Source organism: Alligator sinensis, unplaced genomic scaffold (genome assembly GCF_000455745.1).
Source record: "Alligator sinensis unplaced genomic scaffold, ASM45574v1 scaffold1223_1, whole genome shotgun sequence".
Taxonomy (NCBI): Eukaryota; Metazoa; Chordata; order Crocodylia; family Alligatoridae; genus Alligator; species Alligator sinensis.
Genome location: NW_005842062.1, coordinates 972,023 through 992,237, shown reverse-complemented (window position 1 = coordinate 992,237; position 20,215 = coordinate 972,023).

The following is a 20,215-nucleotide window of genomic DNA, read 5'->3' as shown; positions in this document are numbered from 1 at the left end:
TTTCCCCTATTTAAAATATTCTTTGTTTATGCGATTTATATGATATATTAAATCTATGTATCAATTTAATTAATCTCATTAAAAAATAAGGACATCTGTGGAAGAAGCTAATTAAAGAACCAATTAAAGTTTCCAAATTATCAACAAAATCCAAAGACCAAGGCTAAATACACACATTCAAAAAGCCCATGGCAAAAGTGCTCTATTGCAATTTAATTAAAGCTTTGTAAGTTAGAATATGTTTGAACCATACAGATGTTTTCCATTTGTTGAGTCAGGAGGGGGCTAACACTGCCTGAGGCCATCAGGTAGAGGGGGTGCTCCCACACCTCCCAGATTCCCTAGGCTGCCAGATACTCCCAAACACAGCTGAATGGGCATGCTATCCTAGACTGGCTGCCTGATGTGAGGGAGCAATCCCCCACCCCTGCTGCACTATCAGTGACAGGAATTAGAGAACCAGAACTGAAAGGAGCCAGGATCCAGGTGGGGAAGCCTTCTGCCAAGTACTGGCAGGGGCAGGCTGGGCCCCCTGGCATCTTCTTAGAGTCACAATGGGGGTGGGGGGTGCCTGTCCTGCTTGGATCTGCCACAGACCAGGAGAAGGCAGGATTGCTCAAGGCCAGGCTGGATAGAGACCCCTGCCTGCCCCTCACCCCCTCAAGCCCTGCTCCTTGCAGAGAGCCAGCAGGAGCTGCAGCACAATGCTGCTTTTTGCTGTGCTGGCAATTCTGATAGTGGGGTGGAAAAGCTCCCACCCCAGTTTCCTAGTTCATGCCTTGATGGGGGGAGGCCCAGGCCCCCCTGTGACTGGGGGGGGGTCCTTTTCTACCCCCCACCACCAGAGCTCCCACTGTACTGAAGCTTCTGGCTGCAGATAGAGGAGAAGAACCCCTCTCCTTTGGAGGTCCATCCCAGCCCCACTAAGATATGAGCTGGAAAGCTGTGGGGCTAGGGGGGGCAGGGGTAAAGAGGTCTGGGTTCTGTGTTCCTGCAGAAGCCCTGGCCCTGCAGTGCATTACTTCCTGGCCAAGGCTGTGGGGAGACAGAGTCCAGACCCTTTTTCCCCATAGTTCCTCTGGCCAAGCAGTGGTACACTAGGGGGGCCAGGGTGGCTGTGGGGAGAAAGACCCTCTTCCCCTTTCTTCCCCCCCTTCTGCCCCTCCTGCCCCCCAAACCAGGCTGTGGTTCCCAGCTGGCCAGAGAGAGGAAGTGAGGCTGGGATCATAAGGTGTTACTGACTTGGGTTAGTGACAGCCAGGGGCCAGAGCTAGCCCAGCACTCAGGCAGAGCAAATGAACTGTGCCTGAGGCTACAGCACAGTCCTGTGCAATACCACCTGAGATGGTGGTGATCATGCTTTAAGCTAACCCTCGATGGGATCTAGCACAAAAGTTCAATAAAGCACTCATATAAAAAGTGCTTTGGTCTAATACCTTGTCCATTGAGGGTTAACGTAGAGCATGATCTGCCATTTTTAAAGCACTCTAAGAGACATGAATATCTGTTCAGTGACAGCTTTAGAGCACTATCTGGGTAATTAACTCACGATATATGTAACATCCATACTTAGCCATACAATGATCAGCTCAGCACATGCTATGGAGCAGCTTCAAGCTGTGGCTCAGTCCACTTTTGTAATTGGATTTCTTCTCGGTATGGAGCTATTTGCAGGGTGTGGAGTCTGGTTCCGCAGACTCCATACATATGCCTAAATGTGCTTCATTGCATGTAGGCAGAATCAACTTAGCTGTATGTGAAATCCAGAAATGTGACCATAAACATAACCAAAATAATTTTATGAGCTTCAGAGGAACAACTGAGTTTCATTATTAGGGCAACCTAGAACTAATTGCTGAATATTATGTACAGAGCAATAGCAACAGATGGGATTCATTAATTAGTATTAGTAGTGCACCCTACTCAGCATATCCTGCTGCTGTTCAGTATGCACTTGAATGGCCTTGTTGGATAATATCAGGTGAATATCAATCAGGATTCATTGAGGGCTAACAACTTTGATATTTAGAAAAATCACTAATACAAAGATATCTACAGTGATTTAAAGAGATTAAATTGATGTTTTTCAATATTTTCCATACTGTGATCAATTTTACAACCAAAAGGTTTGGAATTCTTATCCCATTGCACAATAAAAAATTGCAAGTTTGTTATAACACCCAGACTGAGATATGCAAGAATTGTATACAACTGTCAGTAACATCTATAAAACCACTTGCTTTCATCCTGAAATGTATGCACTTTGGGAGGAAGAAAAAGCCATTGTTTAGCAAGAAGTATTTGTACATTCATTTCAAGTTAATGTGACCCAAAGGAAAAGTTTTGCTTAAAATTAACCTCTAGGTTGTGATTACTATCCTTTCAGAGGTCGTGGTTCCGGAGTAAAATTGGGCTTCTGAAACCTACTGATACTTAAGCAATACTTGAATTTATACTCTTCAGTTTCATGCTAATTTGAAAAGGTCACTCACAAATTTCTTCCAATGTCTTCCACATTTCTTCCAATCATATCACTGATGACATCCTTACAAGTTTCAGAAGCAGCAGCCATTGAGTACATATGAACTTATGGGAAAGAAAATCTGCATGCATCTTATTGGGGGTGACAACCATGTATGCTTCTCACTAATGCAACTATGAAAAAGTTTGGAAATTTCAGAAAGCTAGAACATGGATCTGATTCTCTCTTCACTTGTTATTTACTTAAAACAGGGTACATGGTCATTCACTGCACGTGGTCCACATCCACACAACTCACTTTAAGCCACATGGATGTAGACCGGGAGCTTCATGTACAGGCATTGTCTGGTCCTGGGAGCTGTGTGGGGAAACTGGAGTAAGTAACTTGGGGTAGGGGGAGGAGCAGGCAGGAGTGGGGGATAGGGAAGGAAGAAGAGGGGGAAAGCTGGCAGATTCACCAGGGATTGTTCATTCAGGGATGGGTTGGGAGGCAAAAAAATGTTTGACAAGAGTTGAGGGGTTAGGAAAAGAATGCAGCCTTGGGGCTGGGGTGAGCAGCTGGGCTTTCCCAGCCCTGGGGCTATGCTCCAACTGTGTACAGATATGCCATAGACTGAGCTAAGCCATTCCTGAGCTAAATTAGATCACCTAAGTCAGGAGAACTAGACTGGGCCTGACCTTTTTTGCCCAATTTAACCTTCCTGACTGCCTCTAAAATTAGGGTTAGATCAATTATACTGAAGATTGAACTGAGGCTGGTGCCTCAAAGCAAGCAGCGAGGCTGGAGATGACAAACTTTTCAAAGTGGAAAACTGTGAGTCTAAGGGCACATGTTGTCACTGGGAAGTTGTTGGCAAAGAACAAGTAGTTTGTGGGGAAATGGGAAATACCTGCTGACTTCTTTCCTGAATATGGAAAAGGGACACTTCACAGAAGATGGTACTTGTGTAATTTTTTTAATGTTTTCTCCATGTGTGCAATCGATCATTCTTTTTTTAAATGGACTGGGAATATTTTCACAGTACAGATGTTCATTTAAAAAAAAGAGTTTGTAGGTAGCCAATCTCTGCCCCTATAGGAATCAAATAGCATTTTAAAACTTCTTACAGAAATACATTTCCAAACATCACATTTACCCTGTTTTTATGCATTTATTTGATGCTACATTGAAAAATATCTACATCTTCCATAGGCTTAGTGCTTTCTAACTTCATTAGTTAATTTCTGCTTATGCCTTTCTGTGTCTCTGCATATTTCATTCCTTCCACTTTTTCACTTATTTTTTTTTATTGGGAGTTCACTTTCATTAGGCAACTGCACCTATTTGATACATCTTCCTTTTCTTAATGACATGGACTTTACTTCCTGTTAATACACACACACACTTATCCTTAATATACATCTCCTAGTGGCCATCCTAAGAGTGCCTCTAAAGTTTCCTTCCTGAACAGAGAAGGAGTGACAACATTTTTATCCTTTTTGTGAAAGAGCGACACATACAGAGTTAAAACACAAAAGCAAAAGAGGAATAAAGAGCCTGAAGGTGGACAAGACAGACCTGCTAAACCTTCAGCCTTGGGCCAGAGAGTCTATTTGACTTCTCTGCCTATTGGCCATTTGACTTGAATTTTCAAGATCTTCCATAATAATTCAGGAATGAAAGAGGCGTCACTTTTCTGGTGAGAATGGACATGGAGAGTACATTCTACATGAAGCAAGCAGGTTGCCATTTGGAGTTTCCATTTTATGGTTGTGATCAGGGTGGATTGGAGGTTTATTTAGTGATGCCACGAACTGATACTGGTTCTAGTGGTCCCAGTCTCTTGACAAACTTACAAAATAAGATTGAGGAATTCTGGCAAATTTCTTTACTAGTCTCCTTTACTTGAAAATCTTTTGCTCAGGAATGATCTACTGAATTCAGACTTTTCAAAGATTTGACTCTATGGTGCCTTCCAAAGAAGGGGGTTGTTTGGAATAGTGACCTTAACTTCCTGTCCATCAACAGTTTTACAGGCGGAATCTATTTGCTAGATAGGTCAGAGAGAGATTAGGTTCTGGGGATTTAGAAGGAAGGGATTTTTTATCTTTACTGAATAGGCAAATCAACAGATGGAGGTGGCAGGAAAGGCACTGTTGGCATTTGCAAACTTCTTAAAGATCTCAAAAGAATTTTGAGGAATATTGTCAGAGGCAACTTGCTGTGGAATCCCAAACCTGGCAAAGGAAAGGCAGACTGCACTTGATGTACTATACAGAAACTTCATTATATTTTAAAGAATAATGAATCATCAAAAGATAAGTTGTACTATCCAGACAGAAAATATCAGTTGTGACTTTCTGTGATGACCTTTAAGTGGAACAGATGGTAGTAACAGTTCTAGTGGGTTGATGGGATTGATGTTCATCCAAGTACAAATACCGTATTTGTCAAAGCAGTTGTAATTGTCTGCTGAGCCCAGGCCACCAGATACACTGTTAAGGCTTCTCATTGAATTTTGCACTGCAGTCAGTTACTTCCTCTTGCAGCAATATAAGAATAATGTGTCTGAGCCCATTCAACAACCAAACCTTAAGTTGCGATAAGATCCCCAGAAACTGCCCAGTAAGATTTCTTAGCAGTTTATAGCTTTGCTTTGGCTAGCTCTCTTTGTGCAGTGTGTCAAGACTTGGGTCAATATCCTTCTGCATTTTGTATTTCCTTTACATTTTTTACTTACTAGATTGGTAATGTGATCAGTACTGCAATACTCTATGGTCAACTCTTCAGGTTTACTTTCTGTCTGTTGCCTATCTAAAATATAGCCCTGGAGAGCATGTCCTCTATGACAACGTTCTTTCTCAGTGAACAATCAAGTATTAAATTCTCATAAGTCTCATTTGAAAAGGTCATATGCTAGAAAGTAAGTTATATTGGGTTTTCGAACCCTGAAGACCAACTAGCCATTTGCAATCAGTTTCCATGTGGCATGTTATACCTATTTACATATTTTCAAAAAGTTCATGTAATGGCTTCATTTTTTATTTTTGTGTTTCAGAATTCTATTGATGTGTGCTTAAGACTTATACATTACTAAAAACCACAATGGTTCTCTTAACCCACAAGATGAACATCAGCTGAAAATGTGATGGATTTATTGGATCTACACAAAACAGTTCTACGCAGATGACATCTCCTTTCATCCTTGGAAAGAAAGTAAGAAAGACTGTTGTCATGAACCCCATTATATTTTGGGAATTGTGGCATGTCATAACTGTTTTCTTGTGTTTTTTCTGCTGATAGGACCAGTGTGAGTTTTTTGAAAAGCCCATGTCATACTGTATCCATGTATAGCATTCTTATCACCTTGCTGTCTTCTAGGTGCTTCATAGAAGATTCCTTGAGGACTTAATGCATGGTCTTTCCAGATATCAAGGTCAGACTGACTGGCCCCCACATCCTCCTCCTCCTCTTTTCTTAAAAGATGGGCACTATATATTTTTCCTTTCCCAATCATCTGGGGTCTCACCCAGTAACATCTGAGTGAATAGTTTTTCTGAGTATCCTGGGATATTTTCCTTCTCACATCTATGATTTCTGCAGTGGGCTTCTCCTCAGAAGTGGCTTGAGCCCCACTCTGGACTTGTGGCATAGGGTTTCCACAGCAAACTAAGGTGTAAAAAAGTACCTTGTCCTTCTGGTTATGGATCACAAACATGATGCTAGCCATATCTATTTGTCCATCATGCAACCCTCATCCAATTGGCTGGAGAAATTGCTACACTTCAACCACATTAGACTTTTGGGTTTCCATGGGCTCCTGCCATTTTGATAAGAACAAATTTGCATACAAATTAATGGTCATGGAGTCAAAAAGTGATTGAAAGATATACTAAGGAAAAGAGACTGAAGCTGATGTGTAAAGGGTAAACAGCAAGGAGACTGCACGTGCACCCCTTGAGCATGGCAGTGCACCCCCTACAAAAAGGGGGGCACAATCCCTGCTGGCGGCTGCGGGTGGTCACTGAGCCTTGGTCAGCACTTGCCACCCCTCCCACACCTACCGCCAACAGCCCTGCTGCTGGCTGTGGGAACTTCACACTTACCGTCGCCGGGCTCCCACCACTTCCACCCCCGTACTTCCACTGCCGCCGTGCCCCCCCAGCCGCCAGGGGCATTAGTCATTCATGCTCAGGGAAGCAACAGGACAATAAATAAAGTATCTGACATGTTTATATAATAATGCAAGAAGCATGGAGAATAAAGGGGAAGAACTAGATGTCTTAGTAGTCACAGAATTATGATGTAATTGAGATTATGGGGACAGGGTGGGATAGCAGAAAGGAGTGGGAAGGGGGAGGAAATGTCCTGATGGGCATTGACTACAAGTCACCAAACCAGGAAGTAGAGAAGATGGACAAGGTCTTCTTCAAAACAATTGACACAGAAGCTTCCAAGTAGCAGGATAAGAGGCTCTAGGAGAGGGATGAGCAAAATACAACTTGTGGGCTGGATCCAGACCACTAGGATGTTTTATCCAGTTCATGGGGCCCCTAGAAAATTTAGTAAATTAATATTTATTTGCTCCTGTCTGCTTGTCAGAGATGACAGGAGCCAGGGGCAGTAGGACCGAGGGGGAGCGGCCCAGCCCAGCTCCACCCCGCCACTAGCCATTTCCCTGCCTTTCTGCCCCTGCACTGCTCCAACACCACATGGCTCACAGCTGCATCATCGGACTGGGGAGCACAGGCCCACACCAGTACATACGCGCGTGTGTGTGCTTGTTCATAGGGCGAATCCCACACTCACACAACCATACACATGCACCCACACACCCCCTCGCAATGCCATACATGCAGACCCCCAAACCCACACCCCCTCAGATACCCCAGCCACCCTCCTTCCATACACAGCATCCCACAAACCCCATACCCACCCACATCCCACATATACACACACACACGCTTCCTTACTCCACCCACCCACACACACCCATACCCTCCCCTAAACCCCACAGACCCACAGCCCCCCACAAAGCTATACCCACCCCCATGCCCCTATCCCCCACAATGTACAAGAGGAAGGCTTCATTTTAAGATATTGTGGATTCACTTCTGTGTAAACTACATAAACACATGTAAATCAGGACTAAAATATTTTTTGAAATCACATTAATGAATGCTGTAGATGTTCACTTTTTAGAATATAATTTGGTATTTTTCTGGTTTCAAGGTGGCAAAACCCCTTGTTGAAAGGAGGAATTCATTTAATCAGGCCATTTGCTAAGAAGACCAAATCATTTTTTTTCTTGTTGCTTTTTTAAACATCTGAAAGGATTAAATGTGGTATAAGGATAAATAATGTTATTTTAAAAGGTAAGACATAAGTCATAAGTAAAGATATTTTACATTTTGTAGCAAATCTCCCACACTATTGGAACAGGAACTTGTGTAGTTGAAAAAAAAAAGTAATTGTGGCTTAAGTCTGAAATATAGAGAACTTAACATTCAGTCTGAGATACGGTGCCCTTATTTTTCTTTAGCATACTGCTAACAACCCAATGAACAAGTGTCAGTATGAAAATACACAACATGAAACTCCATGCATCTTTTCTAATGGATAAAGCCTGGAAAGTGAAAACGTTTTTGTTGTGTTTAAATATTTTTAGATTTTCATCTTTGATTGCTGACAGAATTTTCACTAAGAGATGCTGTGGAGAGTATTATAATAACCTTGCCAGGAGCTGTTATAAATTAAGCATCACAAATGCTTACATACTGATGTTGGAACCCAGCAGATATGATCTATTGTATTATTGCCCTGGTAGAATTCAAGAACAAAGACAATTACAATTCCTTCATTAAGCTGAAGTTGCTTCTATTTGTCATTACACTTACTTCTAATAAAATAGTACTGCAAAATTTCCTAATACGTTTAAGTTTGCATTTTGCATTGTGCTGTCAGTTTATGAATATGTGCAGAATTAACAACTGAAGTTGTGAAAACAGACTAAAAGAGTCGGGCAAGAAGCAGAAAGAAGGGGAAAACCCCTTCTATTTCACTGCTGATGTGAGGCTTCTGAAGTCAGTGTAATTTCATTATGGATAAACTTGCTCATCTTTTCCATTATATCCCTGAAGTGCACCCTCATTCCTCTCTGGGATATTCTTTGCCCCAAAGAAATTGCCCTTTACTCTTCCTGTTCGAAAGGTAAGTCCCACTGTCAGGGAATCTAAACCTATTAAATGTGATTTCAAGGCTTACAAAATTGGATTTGAATATTTAGAGCCTGTAAACAGTACCTAAATCATTATTTGACCCTACATACTTAAGAATTCTATTTGTTAATTATTTATAAATAAGCAATAAGAAAATACTAACACATAAATTGTGAAGAGAAGAAAAGGCACCTGGAAGCATTTGGCTAGCCCTATTCAGAACCTATGAAACTATCATATTCACTTTACAAGAATAATCAAGCAAAAGCATGACATAATTTTAAAAGTAATAAGGAACAAGTTTGTCAGTTTGATTTTTCACACAGTGCCTTATCATTTTTTTGAGTAGCACATTTTATTCCAGCTGTTTCATTAGGGATTTCTGACAGCAGAGGTCAGACTTTATTGTTGTCTAACTGTTTTTGGATACTTTTCTATTTTAAAATAAAATAAATGCACCAGACTACCCATACTACTTATAAATAAATTCACCTTAGTCACGTTTTCTATTCCATATGACCTGTGGATCACATTTACAAGCTGAAATTCTATTACAAATTATATTGCTATTCTATGTTAAATAGTTTTAATTACTTTTAACATAAAGAGAAGGTAGTAAATGGTCATGACAGAGAGAGAGAGAGAGAGAATGAACAAAACAAGAAACTAATATACAGATTCATAAAAGCTTCAAATAGATGTACACACAGAAGTAACACAGAATATGGGCTACAACTGTTCTAGAATATTTGCATCTTGCTTGGTCTTCTACTACAGTAACACACAGTGGTTTGACATACCTTTAGTAAAACAATTTTATATAGGATAACATCAGTGTAACAATACATATGTAATTACAGCTATTACCAAAATAAATGGAAGATATTATCCAAAGAATGTCCCTGAGGCTGTTGGATAGAACCCTATATGTCTCCTGAAGTGATTGAGATTTTTTTTTTGAAGAACAAAAGGCCACAGCTTGTATAGAAAGAGACCCCCAACCTGAAGATTGGAGTTAGTGCAGTACAGTCATTGAAAACCAGAAGGAATGACGGAGAACTGGGTGCTGATGGAAAAAGAAAATAAGTATTTATTAAAATAAAACACAATGTGCGTGTGTGCATGCCATTTAAGTAACAGAGGAAGTGAAGCAGAAATGCCATGCAATATTTAGCACATATATTCTGTGCATGCTATGTGACATTGGCTATGAAAGGCAATTCTCCACATTGCCCACAAACCTTACCATGTTTCCAGTCACGTTCAAAATGTTACCCTCTCTTTCTTTACCTTTACATTTCTGTCATACGTACATTTCTGTCTCTGGCATATAAGAAGGAGCCAGGAAGAAAATATTATATGAGGCAACAAGAGTCAGAGTTTATTTATAAGGAACAATAGCTTAATTCATAAGGCAGCTCTTACAATGCCCAGCTCCTACATGATTTTTGCACTTTGTAATGAGGATAAAATCCTATGAGGATTTGGCATACATTCAAAACAATAAAGCATCCTTTCTTTATCTGAGAAGTGAACCGTTTATGCAAGAGGATTTTGACACTCAGACATTTGCTATCCTTCCTTTCTCTTCTGCAGCCAGCTTTTCCTTTTCCTTCCGTTAGCCACTATCCCCCTAGGATATCAAACCCCAATAAATCCCATTCTGTTTATTGCTCAAGCACTCCCTTCTGTATGCTTTTAAGCCTTATATATCATGAAGATCACTTTAAGACTATATCTAATGTTGTACATGCCACATTTCTTTCACAGGAAAGGTTAGATTGTCATTGGTTTCTTTATGGTTTTGTGTGTAAGGCTGAAATAAATCAGGTCACAAGATTTTTGTTTTAATGGGCATATTTTTCAAAGGCCAAAATACTATGTTGTAAGGGCTGGTGTGGGGTTTCTTTATTTATTGAGCAATAGTATTCTTTTATCAAAGATCGATTCAAATGTTTTTTTTCTCCTTTAGTAATTGAATTCCATTTTCTATAGGAACTGATTGCAGCATGATCCCCTAACAGGTTTGCAGTCACAGAAAGTATTAATGTTGAAGCTACCATCTACTCCCTGCAACAGTTCTCTATATATATAAACCAACAGGGAATTGTGTCAAGAATCAATTAGTCACAATAGCATAAACTTCTGAATGCAGCAAACTTACTAGTTGCCTAGCAGCAGCACAGTAAGCTGTAGCTTAACTGACTCATTTAACCCTGGCCTACCCACAGGTTAGATTTATTTTCATTTTACAATACTGCCTATCCTTGTTTGGAAGGACAGGCAATATCAGCTGTACCGACCCATCTGAACAGTCGCTTGTCACAGAGGACTCTATTCTCTTATAGGAACATAAAAACAAATCAGAAATGGCTCTCAGAATTTTTGGAGGCCTTCAAGGAAACCTCACAAGCAACTATTAAAAACAACTATTGCTTTAGCTCTGTCCCCAGAATTTCTTGGGTGAATTTCCAAGTCTGCATGAAGCCCCTTTTGCATCTTTGTTACACAACTTCTGCAGCTGGCACAGCTCTACCAGCCCCATGCATGTGGGGATCCATCCCAATGTACGTGGGGCTGGGAGACAGCTGCCCCTGTAGCTGTCACAGCTCCCCCCACATCGGGGTGTAGCCAGTTAGCAGTGGCCCCCTGGCTGCCTGGGCTGACCAGGAGCAAATTTGGTCCTAGTAAGCATTTACATGTGCAGTACCAAGTAGTACCTAATGTACCATTTATCCAGTACCTACATGTGTTGGTACTAGCAAACAGTGCATAAGACTAATGTGCAATGACTCCAGCACGCATGTAGACAGCGATGCTTTACTGTGTATGAGATCAGTCAAATGCGCAGTGAAGCATCTTGTGTAGACACAGCCTGTGGAGTGAAAGATTAAGTGCTAGGAAGGGTCAGTAAATAAAGAGGTGAAATGTCATATTCCTTTACAGCAGTCCATGGTATTTTATAAGTCATCCAGAGGAAGAGAAATAGAAGAGAATTTTTCAGTTGCATGACTAAATGCCTCAATCATAAACCATTAATACACTGTTATGATGTTGTTCTACAGGAGATGATCTTTTGATCCATATTAACCTGGAGACACTGGGTCTACTAGCAGAAAAATACCATGATCCTCTAACTTGGAATCTAGAAGAGCAAGCCTTGTATGTTTGAGATCAAGACCAAGTTTGGTTGCATGTTACCAGCATCTAAAATTAAGCAGAGATCCTGATAGTTCAACATATTGAAAGAGTAACCTCAAGAGTAACTTCAAGCCATAGGCCGGATCCACACGAGCAGGAGTGCATGTTTGCAGCAGCACAAATAGTAGTGGCACAAATTTATGCCACTGGTTGGTGCTGCAGTGCATGCCCTTGCCCATGCTGTTTTCAGTGGGACACATTCTTCTCCTGCTCCATGTGCTGATGGGGGGACTGGCTAGGGCACAGAGTGCCTCAGTGCAGGGCTAGCCAGCAGGCAGCTCAAACGCAGAGGCACCGTGTGCCTCAGCCAGCCAGGGAGTGGCATGCAGGGATGGGAGTGGGCAGCTGGGGGCCGCTGTCTCCTTGTGCTGCAGAGCCCCCGCACCAAGGCACCCTGCGCCCAAGACAGCTGCTTCCTTTGCTGGATGGGGCACAGGCTGCCTCTTGATGGGGGAGTAGGCAGCCCTGGGTTGGCTGTCCCCCTGTTCCCACCTGCCTCAGTGAAAGGGCTCTGCTGCAGCATCCCCATACCAAGGCATATGGAGCCCCTGTCTCAAGGCACTCTGTGTCCCAGCCAACCATAGAGCAGGTGGCTGGGATGCAGTGTGCCTCAAGACAGGAGAGCAGGCAGCTCCCTGGCCTGCCTGCTTTTCTGTCTCAAGGCACATGGCACCCCACTCAGATGCTTCACAGCTGGCTGGGGCACAGTGTGTTTCAAGATTGGTTCTCTATGTACCACAGCATGGGGGCTTTGCAGTGGAGCCCTTGCACTGAGGCACACAGACTGGGGAGCAGCCAGCCCAGGGCTGCCTGCTCCCCTGTCTTGAGGCACCCTGCACCCCAGCCAGCTGTGTACTGACTGCCTGGGGTGCAGGGGGCCTCAGTGCAGGGGCTCCACAGTGCAAAGACAGGTGAGCAGCCCTGGGGGACCTGCTCCCCCATCTTCATGTGCCAGTCCCCAGCTGGATGGGGCACAGGGTGCCTCAGCGTTGGGGCTCCACAGCACCCAGAGACGGGGGAGCAGGCAGCCCCCATCTTCATCTTTGTGCCAGGACACAGTGTGCTTTATGCTACTTTTTCCTTTTGGGGGTGTGGGGGGGTGGGGGTGGTTGCTACTGGGAAATCCTGGTAGCAAATTTTGCTCCTGCCCTGCAGATTAGCAGTGCAGGGCACAGTGTAACTTGCAACATGTGCGATTTGTGGCACCGCAAACCGCATGTGCCTGAACATCTAGATCCAGCCATAAGGTGCAGTGTCAGAGGAAAAAAGAGAAGGTTTGATCTGTTTCATGAAATCAATAAGTGAGGCTGTTACCTAAAACTTTCTGCTAAACTATAGTGGGCTCTTTTCATTCTGAAAAGATTTGTGCCTCTTTCTGAAAGGGGCTTTCTACCAGTAAAACAATTCTTATATACATGCATACTTACATGTGTCTAATTTAGTGACTACTAAGGACACAACGGTTACCAATTTTGCCCTGTTTTCAATGAAGTCTCTTAACAGTCATTTGTTGTATCAATTTCTTATGCTTGTTATATGCATGATAATTTGAGGAAATTTTAGAATATTATCTATTCAAAAATGTTGGGCAAAGACCGTATAAGAAAAATGCATTTTTTTCATTAAACGATAAATGCTACTGATGTTTTCTCACTGCGACTACCACCAACCCTATTCGTTGTGTCAGACTATAAGCATGAAAGTAGCTCCACGGTAAAAACAGCTCAAATAAATTTCAGGTTACACTAAAGGGATGCTCAGAAGCAGGAGAAAACACTTTGAAGAACTGCCTGGAAAACAGTTTTCCTTCCTATTTTTATTGAAATCTATATGCAAGAAGGACACAAGCCATAATTGAATTTGAATAAGCAAATAGTGATAGCAATTAAATATGCCTTCTTTCAACTGCAGCTTGATGGGAAATTGTTTTCTTCCTCTTAGATAGGAACCTGGCCACAATGATTGATACTGTCTTTTCCAGACTGGTTGACTATCAATCCCTCTACCTCAAGGGGAATTTGAAAACAGTGAAAAGGCTTCTTCTACCTAGTACAACACCAATGGATTGCCTCTTCTGCAGTTTATTTCACTGTAAACTTGAATTCCAGTCCCTCTCCTGGAAATCTTTCTATCTCCACTAATGGTCTTTAATAGGCGTACATGTTGCCAGCCCTAGAACAAAGTATATGATTGCTGGGGATAAGCAGTCTCAAGTGAAGGGCTCCAGCTGTGAAACGGCCTTCCACAGATTACATTAATTCAAACTTGGAACATCCTTTGGAAATGCTGTGAAAACTTTTTTACAAACATTTTCCCAACATGATCCTGAATAGCCAAACCAAGCAACATCAAACACATCCATTTTCTTTCCCCCAAGTCATCCTCAAAAAGTCTACCACCAGAAAATCTATTGTAGTGCAAAAACAACCAAAAGAGCAAAAAAATACATAGCATTGACTTAGAGATTTACTGTGTCCAATCTGTTTCAGGTATAAGATAAGGGGTGGCAGTTCAAAACACTGCATCATGTAGCTTGTGAGACTGACAGCAAAAATAAATGAAACATCAGCAGTGATGTGATCATAGACCAGGGGCTGGCAATTATTTCAGGTGGAGGGCTACTTACTGAGTTTTGGCAAGTTGTCGAGGGCTGCATGGGTAGCCCCACCCCTTGACAGTTACCCTGCTCCCTGGTTGCCATCTTGGGATTGGAAGTCCCACCCCCTAACCCCCGACCTTTGCAACCAGAAGTCCGTCCCCTTGCCCCCCAGGAATACTCCTTTCAGCAAGGGGTTTTGCCATTTTAGAACAGAAAAATACCAAATTATATTCCAAAAATCAAACATCTACACCATTAATTAATTTGATTTTCAAAAAATATTTTTCTCCTGATTTACATGTGTTTGTGCAGTGTACACAGAGATGATCACAAAATAGGTTAAAATGAAGTCTTACTCTTGTATGCTGTGGGGGGTGGCTGGCATGGGGGAGTACGAATAGGCTTGTGGGGGGCTGTGGGTGTGTAGGGAGGGTATGGGTGTGTGGGAGGGTTTGTGGGGGGTGGATAGGTGTGGGGGTCTATGTGTGGGGTGAGGGAGCATGTGGATGTATGTGAGGTTATGTGGGGTGTGAGGGGCTGTGTGTGGGGGGAGGATGTCTGCATGCATGGCAATGCAAGAAGGGGGTGTGAGTGCATATGTATGGTGGGGTGTGCATGTGAAGTTCACCTTATGAACACACGCACACACAAACACACGCTCCTGGCCCCAGGGTACTGGTGCGGCTCCGTGCTTTTGCAGTCTGGCGATGCAGCCCAGGGCCATGTGGTGCTGGAGCAAGTGTGCAGAGAAGCAGTGGAAGCCAGGGCAGGCAGAGTCTTCTGGTTGGGCAGGAGTGAGGGTGGGAAAAGGTTGAGGGTGAGGCAGGGTTGACCTGGCCTTGTTTCTGGTTCCTGCCGGTTCCCCCTGAGTCCTACTGCCTCTGGCTCCTGTCATCTTTGACAGGCAACCAGGAGCAGATAAATATTAATTTTCTAAACTTTTTACATGCTGTGGACTGGATAGAATGGGCTGATGGGCTGGATCCAGCCCACGGGCCATATTTTGCGCACCCCTGTCATAGACCTTATGTAGGGTTAGTGCAATTTCTGGTGGAGAAGTGTAATAAAAAAAGACTTTTGGATGTGACCAGTCAGCATCTACTATAACTTTAATTAAAAAAAAAAGTCTGAAGTTCATTGTGTATAAAAACTACAGTGCTATTCATGTTCCTAGTTGACTACTACTATTTTATGACTGTAGAAAAGATCCCTGTTTGGGGATAAGAAGATGGAGTCACACTGAAGTAAGAGTGTAAGAAACCTGGAAGAACAGGTACATTCCTGTGTTCTGGAAATACCGGAATAATAGAGAACTTACTGGCTTGCTGGACCACAAATTTCCAAATGACATTTTAAAATGTATATTTATCAAATTGAAAATGAAATTTCACTCCAAAGTATATATAGTTTGGGGGGCAAGATGCTTACAAAGGTTGGCATAGTGGCTTTTTTCTTGTAGCAAACAATGAACCAAATTCTGCTTTCAGAAAGGGGTTCAGAAGAAGAACTGAGACCAGCATTGAGCATGACTATGTATTTTTTTGTTTATTTAGTAAAACTAAGGTTCTTGATAAACTCCAAATATTAGAGCACTTCATAATTTCCATTAATATTAATAGGAAAATAATCCTCAGCCATAGGTTTGGGAAACATAGAATTTGGCAATATGGGCAACCCCCACTTAGCACTCTTAACTGGCTCCTGAAAAACTGAGTGTTAAGTGAAACTGAAAGTATTTGATGACCCAAGATGGCAACCTCAACTGTTTTTAATGACCCAAGATGGTGACTGTGAATGTTATAATGAAATTTGCTGAGTGTGAAGCAAAACAGCATTAAGCAGGGTTTGCCTGTACACAGCTCTTGCTCTTCCTTTCATGGCATCAAACAGTACTAAGATGAAACCCAAAAGAGTTTCAGCATGAAGCAGTTGAGCACACCCTGTAAAAAATATCACCATCTTTAGGACTGTGGTGGCGAGGCACCACCACAGGGTCCTGAAGATGAGAGGGTAACCCCCGTGGGTCCCATAACCCAGAAACAGACTCCTGGCAGGGATAACTTACCTCCCACAGGGCAGCTGGAGCAGGAACCAGGACCGTGGCCACAGCTACGCGAACTGGCATTACATCAGCTGTTTAATCAGCTGTTTCTGGCACGGGAAACAGCCAGACCAATCCCAGCAGCCGTACTGGCCACTGCAGGAAAATGTAAAAGCCCTTCCAGACCTAGGGCAGGGAGAGAGCTGGAGAGAGACAGCACTGGCGGACAGCACGCTAGGCGTACTGGGGCTCCGGCATGGGAAGGGAGCAACACAGCCTGCGTGGCTCCTGGAAGCAGTGCAAGGAAAACCTTTGAGCCCCCTGCAGGAGGCAGAGCAGGAGAAGCCCTCCATCTCCCCATGGAAGAGGAGCCAGAGGAAGCCTTGGAGTTCCCTGCAGGCAGCAGGGCTAAGGAGGCATTTGAGCCCCCTAGAGGAGGCAGGGGTAAAGAGGCAGCTCTGCAGCCCTCTTCTCCTCAGGGGAATATTTCTTCTGAGGAAAAAAAAAACCCCAAGAAGGGGGAAAAGCAAAAGAGACCAGGGAAGGCAGTCCCCAGGCTATCCTACAGGGCTAAAAATCACCGTTTATGGATATCCACCTGGTTGGCGAGTGGACAGGGTGTAGGAAAGTCGGAGCCCCGTGGAACATCGCGCCAAGCGATTGTGAGTACTGCTGTCTGTTGGGAGGGCCTCCCGGGAAGATCTCCACTGAAACCCCCCTTATCTTGATAGTTTAACATCAAAGTCATGGCAGATGAGTCGAGGGGAGGGGCTACACACCCAACAGGCCAGGCAGCACGCAAGGCGCAAGTGATCACAAGGCCTTTACCAGTGGAAGCAGAATCTCTGGTGGGCTTTAAGGGCAGAATCCTATGTTATTTTACATCCCAAAATGGCAGTTACCCAAGCTGTGTAAATACCATTTTTGGGACTTAGGCACAGTTTACAGTACTATTTCACTTGGAGTGTGGATGCAGCAGCTGAGACACTGAATATGAGAACACAAGACCAAAAGAGATGCCATAGCAAGTCAGATAACAGGTGTATCTAGCACAGAACTCTCTCTATATATATCATGGTGACACACAGTTGATTCTAAAGGCAAAATATTTATGCAGGGCCTATCCAGTTTGATCTGTTCTCTGCGCCTGTACTATGGCAGCTTCTAGCATTCTGAGGCCTAAGATATCATATGTGGGATGCTGTAGACCCAGCATCAAGTTTAAAGCCCTCTAAAAGGCCTATCTTGCTTTATTTTGTCTAACTCTCTTTTAAATCTGCTTCCATTTCAGCCTCTACAATACCTTTTGTCAATGAGTTCCATAAGTTAAATGATATGATATATGAAAAAAAATCCTGTTGAATTAACTTGTTCCCTAATGCTTTCTTTGAATGTTACCTATATTGGTATTGTGAGATATGTTAAATAGATTACTTCTATTTGCTTTCTCCACTTCCATTATTTATTGATCTCTTTTATAGCTCCCCCTACCCCACTCAGTTTTCTTTTCTAAGATGAAAAATCCTAGCCTGGTTGGTCTGTCCCTGTACAGAAGATTTTCCACGCCCCAATCATGTTTGTTGCTGTTCCCTGTAACTGTCCTACTTCTATGATATATTGTGGGAAATGGCGGAGATGGAATGGGGTGGGGTGGGAATGGAAGAAACAGGGGGGCAAGACTTCACACAATATTCCAGGCAGGTAGTATGATGGATTTATATATAGTGACATAATTATTTTTTTCTATTTTGGTTTTCAGTTAATCTCTTAATAATTCCTAACATCCCATTTAACATTTTTTTCTCCACCTCCCCCCTTTTTTTTTTTGGCTGTGGCTGATCAGTAAGCTAATGTTTTCAGAAAATTAGCTGTAATAATTGCAAGATATACTTTCTTGAGGTGTTATAGCTAATATGGGCACTGTGACTGTGTACTTGTATCTTGGATTATGCTTTCCCACACTGCATCACTTCAGACATATTAATATTATACTTCATCTGACATTTGGTTGGCCATTCACTCAGTTTTACTGAGAATCCTTCAACAGTTCTTCACAAACAATTTTTTTTTTAATTTTTTTTACCACCATGAAAAATTGCTAGCATTTCTAAGTTTGGACATCTTACTATTCACCCTTATTTCTAAAAATGTTATGCAATAGTTCAGGTCTCACCACAGACCTTTGAATAACACCTGATGTTTGCCTCTCTCCACTGTGATAACTTACCACTTATACCTACTCTTCATTTCCTGTTCTTTAGCCAGTTATCAATCCACAAGTGCACCTTACCTTTAAATCCAGAGAAGCTTAATTTTGGTGCAGGATTTTATCAAAATCTGAAAAAAGACTATATTAACTACAGTTCCCTAATCCACATGCTTGTTGATGCCCTCAAACTAGATTAGTGAGGCCTGACTTCCCCTTACAAAAATCATATCATCTCTTCCCCAGCAATACCTTTTAATCTATGTGATGGATAATCATTGAATACATAGCAGAGAGCAGTGGAGAAGTTTCTGTCCCATTTTCAGCAGCGATCCCAGCTAAACCACAGGGAATAAAACATGCATGACTGATTCTCTAACTTCTCTTCCTCCTGGTCCCTTGTATCTTCTTCTGCTTTCTGCCAGGAATAGATAGTGCCAAACCTGTGACCTGCTTGCTAAATTACTATACTGAAAGGGGAGAGAAGTTCCAAACCTAGCTGATGGTGGCCTGGAAGTTGGTTCTTTAGCTTCCCAGGGTATAACCTTAACCCCTAGAAATATTGGGCTAAAATGTAGGAGAGTTCTCCTCTTCCACCTAGCACCCACTGCTCATGGATTTGTGATCAACTACAATTTCAAGACTTAAGTCACACAGGTATACACATACAAAACTATGCACCTGCCAAGGCACCATGCAATCTTCTGTGCATACTCAATAGACATGTGGATGCTTATGTGTCCATGCTACACTTGGAATAGAATTACAAACTGTTCATAGGTGCCAAAGCCAGTAGTTAGGTAGCAGCAGTTACAATCCTATTCAATTGTGTATAATTGGTTGCATAAAATAAAATAAAATAAAATAGGATTCTGTTCCAGTTGCCTACAGGCTGATATGGAGGATCTGTGAATGTCAGTAGTGTCTAAGTGTTGCACACAGATTGTTAAAGATTTTTTTTGCCGCTTAGGTCCTCTTGTGAATCTAAGCCTGTTTCTTATTTCTGTTTCTCATCTATAAAATGAAATCATAATGATCCCCCCCACCCAACACCCACTTCCCCCAAATTGATGGTACATACATAATCACACTTGAAGACTGGGTAATTCTCAAATACTAAGATAATAATGAGGAAAAACATGAAGAATAACTAAATATATTTCATTTTTCTGATACATTTCTGCGCAACCTTCTTAGTGTCTGCTACTCTTCTGAATATTAGCAGAAAAACATGATGGTTGTATAGCTGTGAGTTGGGAAATGAAGACTATGACAAACCTAACTTTATATCACTTGAAAAAGAGACTTGCCACATGGGAACAGACATCAGTTGTTCTGATTTAACTAGTAGATCTGTTTACTGAATTCAAGAGGTTTAAAATTCTCAGAATCAGAATAAAAGTAAGGCTGAAAGAAACCTCATGAGGCTGCTTGCAGATGTGAAAAAAATGTGTTCTACTTTAAACTTGGTAGGTTGCCATGTTGCCCT